At 46.6% G+C, this 16,805-nt stretch overlaps 1 protein-coding gene across 2 annotated transcripts in view; it reads left to right on the top strand.

The window, feature by feature from the left end:
- PUDP (pseudouridine 5'-phosphatase) overlaps positions 1-16,805 on the top strand; it is a 1,007,933-nt gene that overhangs the window by 741,784 nt on the left and 249,344 nt on the right. The gene's annotated exons all lie outside the window — the stretch shown is intronic.

Genomic DNA, 16,805 nt, shown 5'->3' on the forward strand with positions numbered 1-16,805 from the left:
GCAAACTCTGGCCTCAGCACTGATGGCAGCCATTGTCCCTGTCTCTAGCCTCCCCCCTCCAACTTCCTCCACCCAGACCCAATCCCCTGTACCCCAGCCTATCCCAAGCACACCATCAGACCAGCATGCACACACGTCAACACACAAGGGAAACGCAGGCAAACGTAAGCACCACACATCCCATAGGAACTCACGCAAGCATCACACACATACAGACACACCAACATCCACTGCCTCCACTGTGTCCCCCTCCTCGTCGTCTCCCTCCTCCCTCCCAGTCTCGTCTACACTCTCACCTGCATGCACTACCACTACAGCCACTACGTCCTGCACCAACACACCCACCACCACACCCAGCTCACGTGCAGTCACCACCCCCACTCCCATTTACACGTCCCCTGTGTCCTCTCCCAGTGTGTCTGTGACGCCCCCTCCCAAGATGCACAAACGCAGGCACACACCCACCCAACAGCCATCCACCTCACGACAGCCTCCAGCGCATGCACCTTCACCCAAAGTCACCAAACGTACACCTCCTACAACCACTACCTCTTCCTCCACTCCCAAACCCCCTCCAGCTACCCGTCCCAGTGTTCCTAAGAAACTTTTCCTGACCAAGCTTGACCTCTTTCCCACCCCCCCTGCAACTCATAGGTCCCGTACTAGCACCTCAGCCAAAAAATCTCCGGGACCAGTGGTGCCTGTTACAGGTATGTGGAGTGCACCGGGCACCAGGCCAGCCAGTGTGGCACGGAGGCACAGCACAGCCAGTCCCCCCCCCCCCCTGTGAAGCACCAGAAGTTGGACAGTGCCCGGCGGGAGAGGGGGAAGACTCGAGCCAGCAAAGCCGCTCACAAGGGTCCCGGGGGGAGTGTCGACTCAGCTGTGACTCCTCCCAAGGTGGGGAAGGGGCAGAAGAAATCGCCAAAGTCTGGGAGGAGCAGAACGGCGGAGAAGACCGCCATCATCCCCGCTGCCCAGGAGGCCACCGCCAGCCCAATCGTCACTGGCCAGGAGGCCACCGCCAGAGTCACTGCCCAGGAGGCCAGCCCGATTGTCACTGGCCAGGAGGCCAACGTCAGAGTCACTGCCCAGGAGGCCAGCCCGATCGTCACTGGCCAGGAGGTCACCGCCAGAGTCACTGCCCAGGAGGCCAGCCCAATCGTCACTGGCCAGGAGGCCACCGCCAGCCACAGCCCAGCTGCCCAGGAGGGCCCCGCCAGCCACAGCCCAGCTGCCCAGGAGGGCCCCGGCAGCCACAGCCCAGCTGCCCAGAAGGGCCCCACCAGCCACAGCCCAGCTGCCCAATGAAGGACCGCCAGCCCCAGCACAGCTGAGCAATGAAGGACCGCCAGCCCCAGCCCAGCTGGGCAATGAAGGACCACCCTGGCAAGCACCGCTGAACAGGTCAGAAACTGCAAACTCAAGCACCGCTGAACAGGGCAAGCACCGCTGAACAGGTCAGAAACTGCCAACTCAAGCACCGCTGAACAGGGCAAAGACCGCCATGGCAAGCACCGCTGAACAGGGCAAGCACCGCTGAACAGGTCAGAAACTTCAAACTCAAGCACCGCTGAACAGGGCAAAGACCGCCAGGGCAAGCACCGCTGAACAGGGCAAGCACCGCTGAACAGGTCAGAAACTGCCAACTCAAGCACCGCTGAACAGGGCAAAGACCGCCATGGCAAGCACCGCTGAACAGGGCAAGCACCGCTGAACAGGTCAGAAACTGCCAACTCAAGCACTGCTAGCCCATGAGCGGCAGGGGCAGTGACGCAACTGGGACCGTCACGGGGTGAGTGATGCACTCTGGGCACCAGTCCCCCTCCAGAACCAGTGGAGACATGCATCCACTCCTTCTGTCCTTAACAGGATGAAGCACTCTGGGCACCAGTCCCCCTCCATAACCAGTGGAGACATGCATCCACTCCGTCTGTCCTTAACAGGATGAAGCACTCTGGGCACCAGTCCCCCTCCAGAACCAGTGGAGACATGCATCCACTCCGTCTGTCCTTAACAGGATGAAGCACTCTGGGCACCAGTCCCCCTCCAGAACCAGTGGAGACATGCATCCACTTGAGAGACTGTGGCTTTGCACTCCCCAGGATGGAACAGTGGGCAAACCACCCACTGCAGAGACTTGTGAGACTGTGGCTTTGCACTCCCCAGGATTGAACAGTGGGCAAACCACCCACTGTAGAGACTTGTGAGACTGTGGCTTTGCACTCCACAGGATGGAACAGTGGGCAAACCACCCACTGCAGAGACTTGTGAGACTGTGGCTTTGCACTTCCCAGGATTGAACAGTGGGCAAACCACCCGCTGTAGAGACTTGTGAGACTGTGGCTTTGCACTTCCCAGGATGGTACAGTGGGCAAACCACCCACTGTAGAGACTTGAGAGACTGTGGCTTTGCACTCCCCAGGATGGAACAGTGGGCAAACCACCCACTGCAGAGACTTGTGAGACTGTGGCTTTGCACTCCCCAGGATTGAACAGTGGGCAACCCACCCACTGTAGAGACTTGAGAGACTGTGGCTTTGCACTCCCCAGGATGGTACAGTGGGCAAACCACCCACTGTAGAGACTTGAGAGACTGTGGCTTTGCACTTCCCAGGATACATCAATGGGCATGGAGCCCCCTCGTGGATCTGGCGTGGTACACTCATCCGGCTGAGGTGCCCCCCCTTCCTTTCCCCCTGAGGTGCCTGTTGTATTTCTATCTGATGCCCCTGCAGTGTTCTCTCCGTTTTGATCAGGTATCTAGTGTGGGCCTCGCCCATGCATTTTGGGCCCAGTGGTCCACGGACAATGAATGGTGCATTACCTGCACTACTAATCGTGGTGTATATTTTGTTTAATGTGTATATATATATATATATATATATATACATATATATATATATATGTATTTATTTGGTTACTGTATTTTGATATATTACAATGGTTCCACTCATTTCCTTTTGTCTTTGCATTCTTCCGAGGGGGTTAGGGGTTGTTACTGTAATGTTTGGATATGCATTGGTGTGTGTGTTGTAGTGGGTGAGGGTGGGGGTGGGGGTGTTGCGTGTGTGTGTCCCTGTATTTTGCCTCCCCCTCCCCTATGTCGTAGGTGCAGTACTCACTGTTGTCTTCGCCGCCGGCGTTGATGATCCTCGTATAGGAGCAGGAAGACTAGTGCAGGAAGACTACTAGTGCAGGAAGAATATGGAGTTCCGGCTCCATGGTGTCGTCGTTCCTCGTGGAGTGTGTAGAGGTGAGCGTTTTCCCTTTGAAATGGCTGTTTCCGCTGTGTTTTTATCCACAGTGAATCCGCCCCAGAAAAGGTGGCGGATTGGTAGGTTGTGATACTGTGGGCGGTACATTGTCTTCCGCCTGTCTGTTGGCGGTGACCGCCGCGCTGTTTGTCTGTACCGCCGTGGCGGTCGGAGTGTTAAAGTGGCTGTTTTTGTTGGCGGTTTCCACCACGGTAATAATTCCAATTTTTTTACTGCCGGCCTGTTGGCGGTCTTACCACCGCTTTAACACCGACCACCAGGGTTGTAATGACCACCTAAATCCTGATGTTCGGACAAATGAGTGAAGGGCATTACATTGGTTGGCTAATACCCCAAAAATGTATGACTGGGCGAGTATTAGCATAGGAAAAGCTTTGTACTTTGGACATCAGGTGCAGGATTGTAAAGGCTCGATATGTGACATTACATGTAGGCATGTCACCTTAACTGTATACGCCTTCAAAAATGTTTTAGTTTATTGTATTAATAATGAAATCCTGTTTCCGTCACTGTTTGTCTCACAGCTTGATCAGATGATTTATTTTTAAGGTTTACTTCACTGACTTTACTGATTTTTACACATAAACACCACAGGAAAATAATGTGATTGTTTCTTCTGTACCATATTTTAAAATGCCAAAATACAGAAGGTATGTATTTGAGATAATCGCGTACTTTTGGCTGATGGCACATCTGACAGTCATCCAAGCGTACACATTTAGTAGTTAAATTCCAATTAACGATTTCAGATAAAAACAGGTAGAATAAAATATACTGAAAGAAATGATGAAAAAATAAATCCCATACAACCGGAAGCCATTGTTATTGTATGTTTCACAGCAGACGTATTAGAAGACACTGTCATACATGTTCTATTTTGATATGTACTGTGCAGGATTGCATTTTGGCTTGGTAACAGAATTAAACATGAAGTGGATATCAAATATGTCTTTCTGCATAAGCTACACCAGGCACTCTTCAAGGGTGAAAAGCTCTAGGTAACAACTGAGCAAGGTAGCTCACATTGCCGCAAACAACTCTTAATCGAGCTGTAACAAACCAATTGTAAACATTTTTGCAGAAGATCTCGATCACCCATCTTGTCCTTACTTTGTAGTTTTAATTGCTAATCCACTCGCTCTCTATTTAGTTCTGTCTTTTTCAGGCATATTTTCCTCACATTAGCGCAGCCCCCTGCAGAGAGACTAGATATTTTCTTAACAACGAGGCAATTGTTTTCCAAGGATTGTGCTTGTTAATTTTACCCTCATGTTCTACAGCATTAGTTTGCTTTGACCCCTAGTCAACCTGACACAGGATTTCTAGGTAAATCATATTGACTCAGTTGTTGAAATATAAATTGCATGACGATAGGTGCAGACGATATTGGTGTGTATTTGTTCTACCTAAATTATTCATTGCTTTACGGAAGACCAAGCTGTAATACCTATTACCTTCAACGCTTAGAAACGCCTGAAGCGTGTTATGAAGTAGTGTATAGAAACAAGTTGTCATTATTATTACATTAAGATGACTTTGTTTGCATCAATTTAGAACACTGCCTCATCTTCTTTCTCATATCACTCTTTACTGCCAGGAGGAGAGGCCGCCTCCTGTCAGAAATTGACTCTGCTTACCTAAATCCTTTTAATTTTTGATACTTCCTCGCTTGCAGTCTGGATCCTTTCTGTGAGGATGGATTACTTTCAGGAAGTCACACGCCTAACTTCTGTTTTGCAGTTTTGCACATCATCCTGTTGATCTTCCCAGAGGTGCTCACTGGAGAGCTCCTACCTTTGTTATAATTTTTTCTTTACACCATTTAGGCTGTTGAGTGGTGCGTACCGTACCTGGTGTTCAGTGATATATGTGGCACTCTAAGGCAGATAACAGGCTTCTCTACTGAAGAGGGCATGTGGATGGAGGTAGTTGTGCTTAGGTTCCTCCTTTGTATCCTACTGAGATATTGTGAGCACCCCAGTGTCAGCATGGCACTCCCCCATTATGACAAAGACCAAGGACATCTTAATGAGTTTAGGGGGCCCTCAGCCAAAAGTATTTTCGGGGCCCCTGTTTGGAAGAGCTTTGAATTTATGATCCATTGTCAGCTCAGTGTACAAGTACAATAACTTAATTGTTTGATTAACAAAAATCATTACAATATATATGAAAAGAACGATTGCGGCCGCATTGAAATTTAAATAAAATACAATTTCTAAAATAGTGTTCATTGTTCAAATACCAAAAATAAATAAATAAAAAGCAACATTTATCATCAGAGCTGTACCATGCTGTGAAGTGCATACATTTGTTCCTTTCATAAAAATGTCACCGTAAATCGAAGCTCGATTCAGAAGATGTTAATGCTAAGGTGCCTAATTCTCAATATATTCAGAATCCTGACATTTATTCTCATAATCATCATAAAAAGCTGGAAGTTATATTCCTATCATGATCAACCAAGCGCATGGAGTTCGTAGCCTACTCCTATGGCCACTAGGAGGAACGTAAGGAAGAATTGGAGACTCCTGAATGGATTTGAATAATATCAATAAACTCCTAATGGTCTTTTCACTTACTCAGATTTTATGTACATGTTGTATTAATGCAAAATATTTGTAAAATCACGCTGTTAATAAGTGAACCACTTTAGATTATCCTCATCAATTCTTTTTTAAGATAGATATACCTTTGTTGCATAACTGCTAGAATCATTGCAGTCAAAAATATACATAAATGATGCAATTAGTGGGCCAGACACTACGCAGGATTTCTAGATTACAGTGGGTAAAGACAACGTCCTTCACCCAGTTTTAGGGTGTCTACTTAAAAGGATGCCTGTTTCGTCAGGGATGATGATTGCCCTCCGTGCTGTCCGTAATGTTTTGAGTCGTGGCTGAGCGAGAGAGTAATTAAAGGAAGATTGTTTGGTCCTGGGTTGAATTTCTTGCTCAGCTTTCAGCGATTGTTGGCTCATGTTTTAACAAGAGTTCTGCTTTTAATATGAATTTTGCTACACATGCCATGTGCTGAGATGTCAGTCCTTTGAGAAAAAATAGGATGGCTTGCAGGCATGATCGAATGCTGTTTGCATTGAACATGTTTTTAAGGTACAGTTTGCACCAGGGTGCCAGTGCAGGGCATATGCATAGAAGGTGCAGAAAATCTTCCTGATGATATGCACATAGTTCATCCATGAGTAGGAACATGTCCTGAATTTGCCTCTGTCCTTGCTCCACGATAGCTGTTTGATTCGCTTATTTATTAGCTTCTTAAAGGTATTATGCGGTAAGGACATTTGCCACAGCTCTTCTGCCTGAAGTTGCTTGATTGCTAAGGTGATTTTTGCCAGACCAAGGATTTGAGTCTACCTGCAAGTTCAGGCCTAATTCCTCCCTGATTAGTGCTGTTAGTGTGTTTGGTGGTGCTTGTCTTAATAGGGAGGCATATTTAAGGATGGCTCTGTTCTGTACCAGGGCTTGGTCTTAGTAGCTCGAATTCTAGTCTGATTTGTGCTGGTGAGTAGCTGTGTGGTAGGCCGAAGAGAAGTCGGAACCCTTTACTCTGAGTGATGTTCAGGAAGTCATTAAACTTGCCAGGATAACTTTCCAAGCCGTATGTCAGGTAAGGCATGAACTTTGCTCTGATATCAGTGAGGAACGACCTCCAGGTAGGACTTTGCTGATTCGTGGCTAGTTTTTGAAGGGCTGCTAGTAGTGTCAGCTCTTTGTCGCCCTCTTTGGCCAGGTCACTGACATTGCACAGACAGACAGGTCCAAATTCTAAATGTGTTTACCTCTAATATTCAGGGCTAGTGATGTGTGTTTTCAATATTGTAATACAGCAGTAGCTCATTTCTCACAAATAATCTCTGTGCCAGCCTCCCATTTCTCATATGCGCGGGCCTGTTTTGATCTAAAAGACACTTTTTTTATGGATGTTGCATGGAACATAAACACAGCATTTGTCTGCAATATGTCTATAATAGACTCACACATCACCTACATTAAACATAAATTAAAGGAAAAGACCAAAACAATCTGTTTAAGAATTATTCAAGGCCATCAGAGCAAGACTCTTTGCAGAACAGAGCTGGCTCTATCAGGGGGGGCACTGAAAGGCTGGGGCCCTGTGCCATAGCCCACTTTGTCCATCCCTTAAAACATCTCTGACAGAAACTGCATTGGAATGCCTGACATTAGACGGAAATGGGTACATGGAAGCCAGTTGTGAAGAATGGCACTGAAGAGTAGGGTACTTCTCGATGGAGTCTCTAAAATATGCTTGTGGATGGCACAGAATAATGGGAGAACAACTTGGTTATTATTGGTGTGTAACAAGGTGTGCTTAGTATTCCCTTGATTCCAGAGATGCTGGTGGAAGCAAGGATGGTGGCTGTCTTAAAACAGAATTTCCTCTGCTGACGCTGTTTAGTGGGGGAGCAGCTGGAATGTTGCTATTTTGGTTTTATGGTTAAAAAGAGATTTTGGTTGGTTCCCTAGTATTGTGCTTAGATTGTAAAATTGTTAAAGAGTGTTGGAGCACTTTAAAAGAAGGAAAGAACACAGTTCATCTTCCATTGTTGGAGCTGTGAAAGCTGGTCATGACCAGTGGGAGCTTTCCAAGTCCCAACTTAGAGATGTGATGTATTAGACATTATAAAACTAATGATGGAACAAGAAGAGGGGAGCAGAAATATCAGAATCAGAACCATGGCAATATTTCATCTTCAGTTAACTGTTCATTGTCAACTTTTTGGGACTAAAACTTGGTGTATAGGAAGATAATGAATATGAACCTGAACCTGATTCTGAGGGCAAGAATATTAAGCTCCACCACTTTTTCACCTCAGTCCTTGCTTTTTTGTTTTGCCAATTTTTATTTTTTCAGTCAAACAAAGCAAAACTAGTAGTATTACAGCTGTGTATGGATTGAACATTAGTTTCCTCCTACATACAGCAGATAAAAAATGAAAGTGAAAGTATTTCTGGATGTCTGTACTCGTATCACTGTTCAAACAGTGTATATCGTATAAACCTTGCCCTTCCACCAATCCAAACGTTTGAGTCTAACAAATACAAAAGATGATACTGCTTCATCCATCTTCAGCGTGCTCCATGTTAGAACCCACCTATCATTAACAAAGTCATAGCCATCAGATAATAGAGAGATATGTGGCCCCTCAGAACAAATTATTATGGGACCACTTTCTTAAGGGTACATTCAGTTAGGGTTCCTTAAACCCAGAGGTGTGGTTACAGGGATGTCTCTGTGGAAAAAGGGAAAACGATCAGGTTTCACACACCCGCCTCTCTGGGCTATGCACCTAGGAAGAAAGGCGTTCTCAGTGGGTAAGAGGTGTCTACTTTGTTTCAGTGCCCTCTGAATTACCAATAAAGCAATACATGAATTTACTAGGGATTTATTTTTCTCTAACCGACTGTAGAACATATGAATTAGAATTGTGAAACTCATACTACAACCACTAGCAAAGTGAAATGAAATCTTTATAAAAAAGACTATAAATACCCAACATTGTAGTTCGTTAGTTTCGAATCCTAGTCTGTATTTGTTCTCCGAGCGGATTAAGACTTCCATTCATCTCTTATTACACCCTACATGGCTGAGTCTCTGGCTTTTTGTTTTAGGAATGTCCATTGCAGAATCACAGGCATTAAAATGGTCCCTTACATCTTAATCAGGAGAGGAAGGCTGTATAGTCTATGTTTGGATACAACACTTGCCTGGTGATGCTGACATAACTGCCCATTCCTGGGTGCGGGTACCTGTAATCCATTGCTTGCTGTTAGCACTTAGTAAACCGTTACTGGTGTCGACCATTTAGTGGCCTGTTGCTAGGCAAGGTGTTATTGCATCCACATGCTTTGGATAGTTCTTGCAGGAGCACGGTGTAAAAGATGGTAGTGAATCACACCTTATTATAGTAAAACACAATTTCTGTAATTAGTTTTCTATTAAATATAAAATATTGTTATGACATTATGCACACAACCAAATATCTATAGGCCTTATAGACACATTCCATAATGGGTAGTTAGTATGGGTAAGTAGGCAGTCACCCCTTACTATATTGGGTTATCTTATGTCATGCAAAAAATGTTATCCATGGGTGCACGAGGGTAGTGAGGAGCTTAAAGACCTCAAAGAGTTCAACATCTGCCTATGAGGTCACCTATTTTTGGAGTCCCCTGAGAGTCAAGGAATAGGGTTTCTAATGAGTCGGCGGTTGGTGATCCCCAACGTTACAGATGTGGCACATTGTGCAGTACATTTGGAAGTTGCCCATGTGTCCACATCTCTAGTTCAGCCACAGTAGAAGGAGCTGACAGTTTCCACGCTGGAGCTGTTCTGCATTTGGAAAGCAAGAGCACAACATCTATACATGTATGCTGCAACTATAACCCTGCAGGCATAACAATAGACTCAGGAGCCATGACCCAGAGGAGCATATTCTTTCTGTCAGAGCTGTCACAATCTTTGGGACCTGTTTGTATACAACTGTGAAACTGGGCCCAGCTGCATTATGTGTAAAAGGCTGGCACCATCTGTCCAGTCTCCATCTAGGGAAGGCATTTATGGATGGCCTGGCAAGTGTTAGATAGGTGTGACACCAGTAGTTAAACTGCAATGTTTAAACAGCGGAGTATTTAATACCTACACAGGGTGAGCGACTATCAACATCACTCAGGCTTTGCAAAGTCCTTAGTCTCATTGACACTCTAGCTGGCTAGATTAGGGCACTGCATCTGGGAGTGTCATAGCTTTACCAGAGGTCCTAATTTCCAGCAGTGGTTGAAAGACTTCATGGGTTGAAGGTTTCTGCCTACCACAGTCCCAAGTAACATGGGCCTCCCTTTTATACGGCCATAAATCAGAAAATGGGCTAGAGCAATACCACTGTCGGAAAACATATGCAGTGTTCCAGGGTTGTACATGTCATCCAGAGGTGTGAAAGCCACAGAGGCCCACATCGACACATCCATGCCCCTGAAGTTTTTCGCAAAGAATGGTAGTTCCCCTACAGAATGGAGGATGCATGCATCAGCACAGACCCAATTTTCTTTGGGTGTCTTTTCCAAAAGAACTAGACCACCCATGTTAACCTAGGAGCAGCAAAACGGTAACTAAGAACTCATCTGCCTGACTGGTGCCATTCAGATGCATTTTCTCACATGACATATCAACCAGCCTATAGACTGGAAACTGGAAGGAAGCAGCAAAGTAACCGGATTTCAAGCCAATGGCCCCCAAGCCGTCACCAACCAGTAAATTTCAGAGCTTGTCTAGAGCCAACCATCTCTCACCTCTGTTACAGATCAAAGATCGGAAGAGAGTGTCACTGCTTCCTAAAGAAGGATGGCTTATGGACCAGCAGCAAAATTGAAAGACATTTAGAAAGCAAAGAAGGATCAGTATTTTCACGAGGGCCAATCTTAGCTATAGTTGACAGCTAAAGTCTCTTCCAAAATGCCATTGAAATCTGTTTGGCCCTCAGTTCCCTGATGTGGTTTCCCAGGAAAAGGCCTTCATCAGTATGGTAGATTCGTACTCCCAGGTGTTTAAACATTTGTGCAGACCAGACCGTAATGATCCTGCTAGGGTGTCCAGTTCCAACTCAACTCAACACACAGTGGCAACAGGCATAACTCTGCCCAATTTATCCAGAAGCTGAAGAGAATTCCAAAGCACTCCACCAGTTCCATCACAGATGAAAGATCTAAGGAAGGGTCCCTGATGCACAGCATCACCTCATCAGCATACAGATTATCAGGGAGTTGCTCTCCTGTCAGTTTAGGGTCTTGGTCAGTGAGCTACCGTTTCACAAAGCAGGCAATTGGCTCTGTCGCCAGGACATGCATTAAATGGCACTCTTGTTGGATGCCCAACTCAACTTGTCATTGGTCCCAGATCACTCTCTCAGGGTGGAGTTGGACTACAGGGTCCAATTACTAAAGGTCTACCACTCTACCCACTCATTTCCAAGCTGAAGTCCATAGTCTCAATGACCATGTGCTCATATTCTAAGCTCAATGTTTTTAATGTTTTCTCTGTATCATGAATGGTGACTGTGTAAAGGGGGCCACAGGCCAACTCTATGATGCCAGCTTAATAGCTGTCATAGATTTGGGATGTGCTGTGGACTGATCTTAAGCAATTATGGGTTGTGCGAACACAGAATGGTCAGGACATTTAATAGTTTGTTCATTCAGATTTCTTCAGTTTCTTATTGCCAGGGATTAGCAGTGTGAGTGGAACGTAGGACAAGAGATCCAGTGGATCTCTGTCCCATTTGAGAGCCACCACTCAAATAGCATTAGCTTTTTGGTCACATCAAGCTCCAGTCCTTACTTCAAACTTTTCAAAAGTAGGTTGTTGGTCTGGTGGTGGGACGGCTGTGCTGATGATGTTGCTAAAATGACTAGTTTTATTAATACATCATCATGATGGTTTGAAACTAGAACGTGCTGTAGACCGTAGGCAAATGTGGACCCAAAACTGGAAGGTGGAGGGCGTCGACAGGGCAAATTTGCTCAAGTTGCCTTTTCTTTGTTGTTAGCCTTGGAAAATATGATTCGTAAGACTTTCAATGTACCGAGCCAGACAGAATTTTACAGAAACTGACGCAGTCCTTTCCGGTATAGGAAATGGCCTCTTCCTCTTTGTCTCAGCGTTTTCCATTTAAACTCTTGGAATTTTCTTCCCCACTCTTGTTAACACTGCCAACTTAGGCACAATTTCAACGTTAAAAACAGGAGACTAGCGGGTAAAAGCTTGTTAATGTTTCTACCGATACCCCTTACAGACAGATCTGTGGGTCCTCATGGGAATTTGGAAACGGTTTCAAACAAATAGGTGCTGTACATTGTTAGAATGGGTTTAAAAAGAAAGTTTGGAGTAGTGCCCCCTTTTTAAAAATACTTTTTATTGGATTTATTGTGTTATAAAACAAATAAAACATAGCAATATAGCTCTGCCACAGCCAGAATCGACTGCCTAGCCTGGAAATTACCAGCATATTTCACAGGACAACAATAAAACCAGATCAAAAAGTATAATGTTATATCAGCTCAAACTTACTCATTCGTTCCGGTGTCACAAATCTAAGCCACCCGTCTTCGGACTGAAGCTGATCCAGACACCCTCCCTAAATATTTTTGTATGTTTTAGTAGGCAGCCCTATACTGATTCCTCAGCCACAGCACACGTTTCTATACGTTTGCACCATTGCTCCATAGGTGGGACGGTGGGAGCTGTCCAGTATCTTGCTATATCTCTGTTTGTAAGTAAGAGACCAGTGAAAGCCAGTCTTCTCCAAGTCAAGTTTCCAAACTCAGCAATCATTATCTAAAGGCAGGGCAACTCCGCATAATTGTGCCAGTACATTGTGTATTCTAGACAAGTAACCAGGATCACCTGGTAGGCCCACACCACATGAAAAAAGTACCCATACTCGAGTAGCATTGAAGACATAAATCTTCCTTAATTCTCCCCATTTTAAATAACCTAGACGCTGTATAATATATCCTGTGAAAATACGTAAAGTGTAGTAAATGCAGATGGCCACTGATGGGCAGCCATCTTAGCCTCTGCCCAGTTGTTCTCCTCTAGGGGGCTCAAGTCTCTTTCTCCCTTCTCCTTGATTAGATCGGGCCTGGAGAGTTTACAACCAATACCCTGTACATACGGACAATACCCTTATTCTCTAATTTGCTAAAAAACAATTGTGATTTAAGGGAGTTGAATTTGGGAACTGTGGCCAGTTCGGTCTTGCATTCCTCATTGGCGTGCTGGAGTTGTAGGCATTTAAACAATTGTGAGTTATTAACTCAAATTCTGTCTGTAGTTGCTCAAAGGACTTCATATGACTAGACTTCCATACATACCCCACCATAAAAGTCCCAATGGCGCCCCACTTCCTATTCCCAGTGAGTCGGGCCACTGACAGCAATCTATTACCATATAATAAGGATGTGTCCTCTCTTATCCGCTTGTGCCAGCCCATCATCTTCAACACCGAGTGGCAGCTGTCTAGCCCGAACCTAGAGACCGGTAGAAGTGCCAGGGTGATTCTATCCCTATAAATATGGTACAATAGATGAGGTATACCCAGGGTCTCCATTTCAAGACAAATAGGTAAATCCACTCTGTTGGCAAAGAGCCAACTGTTTATTTGGGTTATTTGAGCTGCCCCGTAGTAAAGATTAATGTCAGCACTTCCCAGGCCCTTGTCATAGGAAGACTGCACACACTCAATGAAGGAAACTTTTGGCACACCTCCTGCCCAGAGGTAACTAGTGATTTCTGATTACAGTGAAGCAAGAAATCTGTCAGAAATGGAAAATGTTGCAATACATATTGCAGTTGAGAATGTGTGATCATCTTGAAAGGGGCGCCTCTCCCCATAATGGAAAGCATCAGTTTGCTCCACCTATCCATGTGGGATCTAATTTTGCTGATTAGTGGGAGACAGTTCAATTCCAAATATCTTGTCTGGTCCCTCGTGATCTGTATATCAAGGTACTTAAACTCGGACTTTACTAGTGGAGTACAGTTAGAAGCCCAGCTGTCCAGAGGTACTCCCTCCCCCCACAGAGAGACTATTGTGGGCTTTCCCCAGTTGACCCAGAGTCCTCACCAAATAACTGCAAAATATGAAGGATTCTAGTAATAATTAGGCAGGGCCTACCAGCATGTCACAAGACATCATCTGTGTACAGTGCAATGTGATTTTCGTGTCTACCAACCTAAGAGATTCTCCAGTATTGACTGTCAGTTTGCACCCATAAAGCTAAGGGCTCGATAAGCAAAAAGTAATGGAGACAGTGGACACCCCTGCCTCGTACCATGCTGAATCTCAAATCGTTCAGAGAAGCATTGACTCTGACGCTAAGTCAAGAAGTGTAAAGTAACTTCACATACCTTCTAATTAAGAGACCAAATTTCATTTTTACAAGCACTTCATGTAAGTAGGCAACCCCACGGATTCAAAGGTCTTCTCAAAGTCAGTCAGTAACAGAACAGCTGGGTCCTGGAGTCACTCAGCATGAGCTAAAGCTATATGTAGCTCTCTTATGCAGTGTCTTATTATTCTCTCCGACATGAAGCCATTTTGATCCTAATGAATCAGGGTGTGTATTACTTTAACCAACCTATTTACCGATTTTTAGCAAGGATTTCTGCTTCTGCATTAATCAGTGAGCTCGGCCTCCAAGAGCTGCATTCAGTAGGCTCTTTTCTGGATTTATATAGAGCCCCTTTTCAAGGTTCGTTAAGACTAAGGCCCTCATTACAACCCTGGCAGTCGGTGTTAAAGCGGCGGTAATACCGCCAACAGGCTGGCAGAAAAAAAAAATGGAATCACGACCATGGCGGAAACCGCCAACATACACAACCACTTTAACACTCAGACCGCCACGGCGGTAGAAACAAACACCGCAGTGGTAATCGCCAACAGACAGGCGGAAGACAAAGTACCACCCACTGCATTTCAACATGCCTATCCGCCACCTTTTCCGGGGTGGAACCAACGCTATCAAAAGCACGGCGGAAACAGTGCACAGAAGGGAAACCACTCACCTCTCGACACCCAATGAGGAACCAGGACGCCATGGAGCCCGAACTACAGGTGTTTTCGATGCTGCTCTTTCTCCAGTTCTATCAGGAGCAGGACAGACGCCGTCAACGACCACGGTGAGTACTGCACCTACAACACAGGGGATGGGGGGGAACAGAGTGACACACACACGCAATACGCAATACCCCCACCCTCATCCACAACATCATACACACAAATACATGCAGCAACATAACATATACACCCCATCACCCCCTGGAAGAACACAAGGACAAAAGGAAATGATTGTAACCAGTGTAATCATGAAAAATCTGATAGTCAAAAATCAAAATTCAGTATATACAAATATGTACACCAACTACAAAAGTCCGGATAATGTACCAATCATTGTCTGTGGACCACTGGCCCCACAATGCATGGGCGAAGCCCACACTAGATACCGGACTGTAAACGGAGAGAACACTGCTGGGGAATCAGATCGAAAATATACAGACACCTCACGGGGAGGGGGAAGGGGGCAGCCAGATAAACGCACAACACCACTGTTGCGCGAGGGGGCTCCATGCCCATTGCTGTATCCTGGGGAGGGCAAAGCCACAGTCTCTCAAGTCTCTCCAGTGGGTGGTTTGCCCACTGCTTTATCCTGGGGAGTGCAAAGCCACAGTCTCTCAAGTCTCTCCAGTGGCTGGTTTGCCCACTGCTTTATCGTGGGGAGTGCAAAGCCACAGTCTCTCAAGTCTCTCCAGTGGCTGGTTTGCCCACTGCTTTATCCTGGGGAGTGCAAAGCCACAGTCTCTCAAGTGGATGCCTTCTTCCACTGGTTCTGGAGGGGGCCTGGTGCCCAGGGTGCTTCATCCTGCCAAGGACTGGGGAAGTGGATGCTTTTCTCCACTGGTTCTGGTGAGGGCCTTGCGCCCAGAGTGTTTCATCTTGCCAAGGACTGGGGAAGTGGATGCTTTTCTCCACTGGTTCTGGAGGGGGCCCGGTGCCCAGAGTGCTTCATCCTGCCAAGGACTGGGGAAGTGGATGCTTTTCTCCACTGGTTCTGGAGGGGGCCTGGTCCCCAAAGTGCAAGGTGCAAACAGTGATAGAAGTCATGCCTCATGGAAACTGCCCAGGGTCCAGGAACTCTCCTCCAGCCCCGGACGACTGACTACTGGGGATGGCAGCCATGTCAGCAGTGGTGCCACTGTCCAAGCACGTCGTGGGTCCGGTGGCGGTGCTTGCAGCAGTGTCTGTGGCGGCGGTGCTGGCGGTGGTGCATGGGTCAGCACCTGCTGAGGGACACAGCAGGACGTCTCCTGCAGCCTCGGACGGCTGCCCACTGGGGAATAGGTTGGGGACTGTTGCTGCGGCTGTAGACGTGCCGGTGGCTGTGCAGGTGGCAGTGCATTTGGCGATTTTGGTGGCGGGGCAGCTAGTGGTGTTCGCCGCCGTACCAGTTGGTGTGGCCGCGGACAGAAGGTGTGACACTGGTCCCTCAGTCGGTGCCACCGTGCCCTCTCTTGACCTGCTCTTCTGCTTTTGTCCCTTCCCCACCTTTGATGGTGCCGCAGTTGTCTTGCCACTATCCCCTTTTGTTTTTGCTGAGCCCTTGGTGGCTGGTAGTTTCGGCTTCTCCCTCCGGGATGTGGGCACCTTTTTCACGTTTGCAGGTGGCGGAATGTCCTTGCCCTCGCTACATGGCACACTGACAGCCCTGATGGGTGGCGCACTCGATGACCCCGCAGTTGCTGGCACCACTGTGCCTGGGATTTTGGTGGCTGAGGTGCTGGGCTGGGACCTGAAAAGTCTGGCCCTATGGGAAGGACGGGGAGGGGGAGGTGAAGGGAAGAGGTCAAGGGTTGCCAGGAAAAGTTTCTTAGACACACTGGGACGGGAAGATGGAGGGGGTTTGGGAGTGGAGGAAGAGGTAGTGGTTGTAGGAGGTG

Source organism: Pleurodeles waltl, chromosome 8 (genome assembly GCF_031143425.1).
Source record: "Pleurodeles waltl isolate 20211129_DDA chromosome 8, aPleWal1.hap1.20221129, whole genome shotgun sequence".
Lineage (NCBI taxonomy): Eukaryota > Metazoa > Chordata > Amphibia > Caudata > Salamandridae > Pleurodeles > Pleurodeles waltl.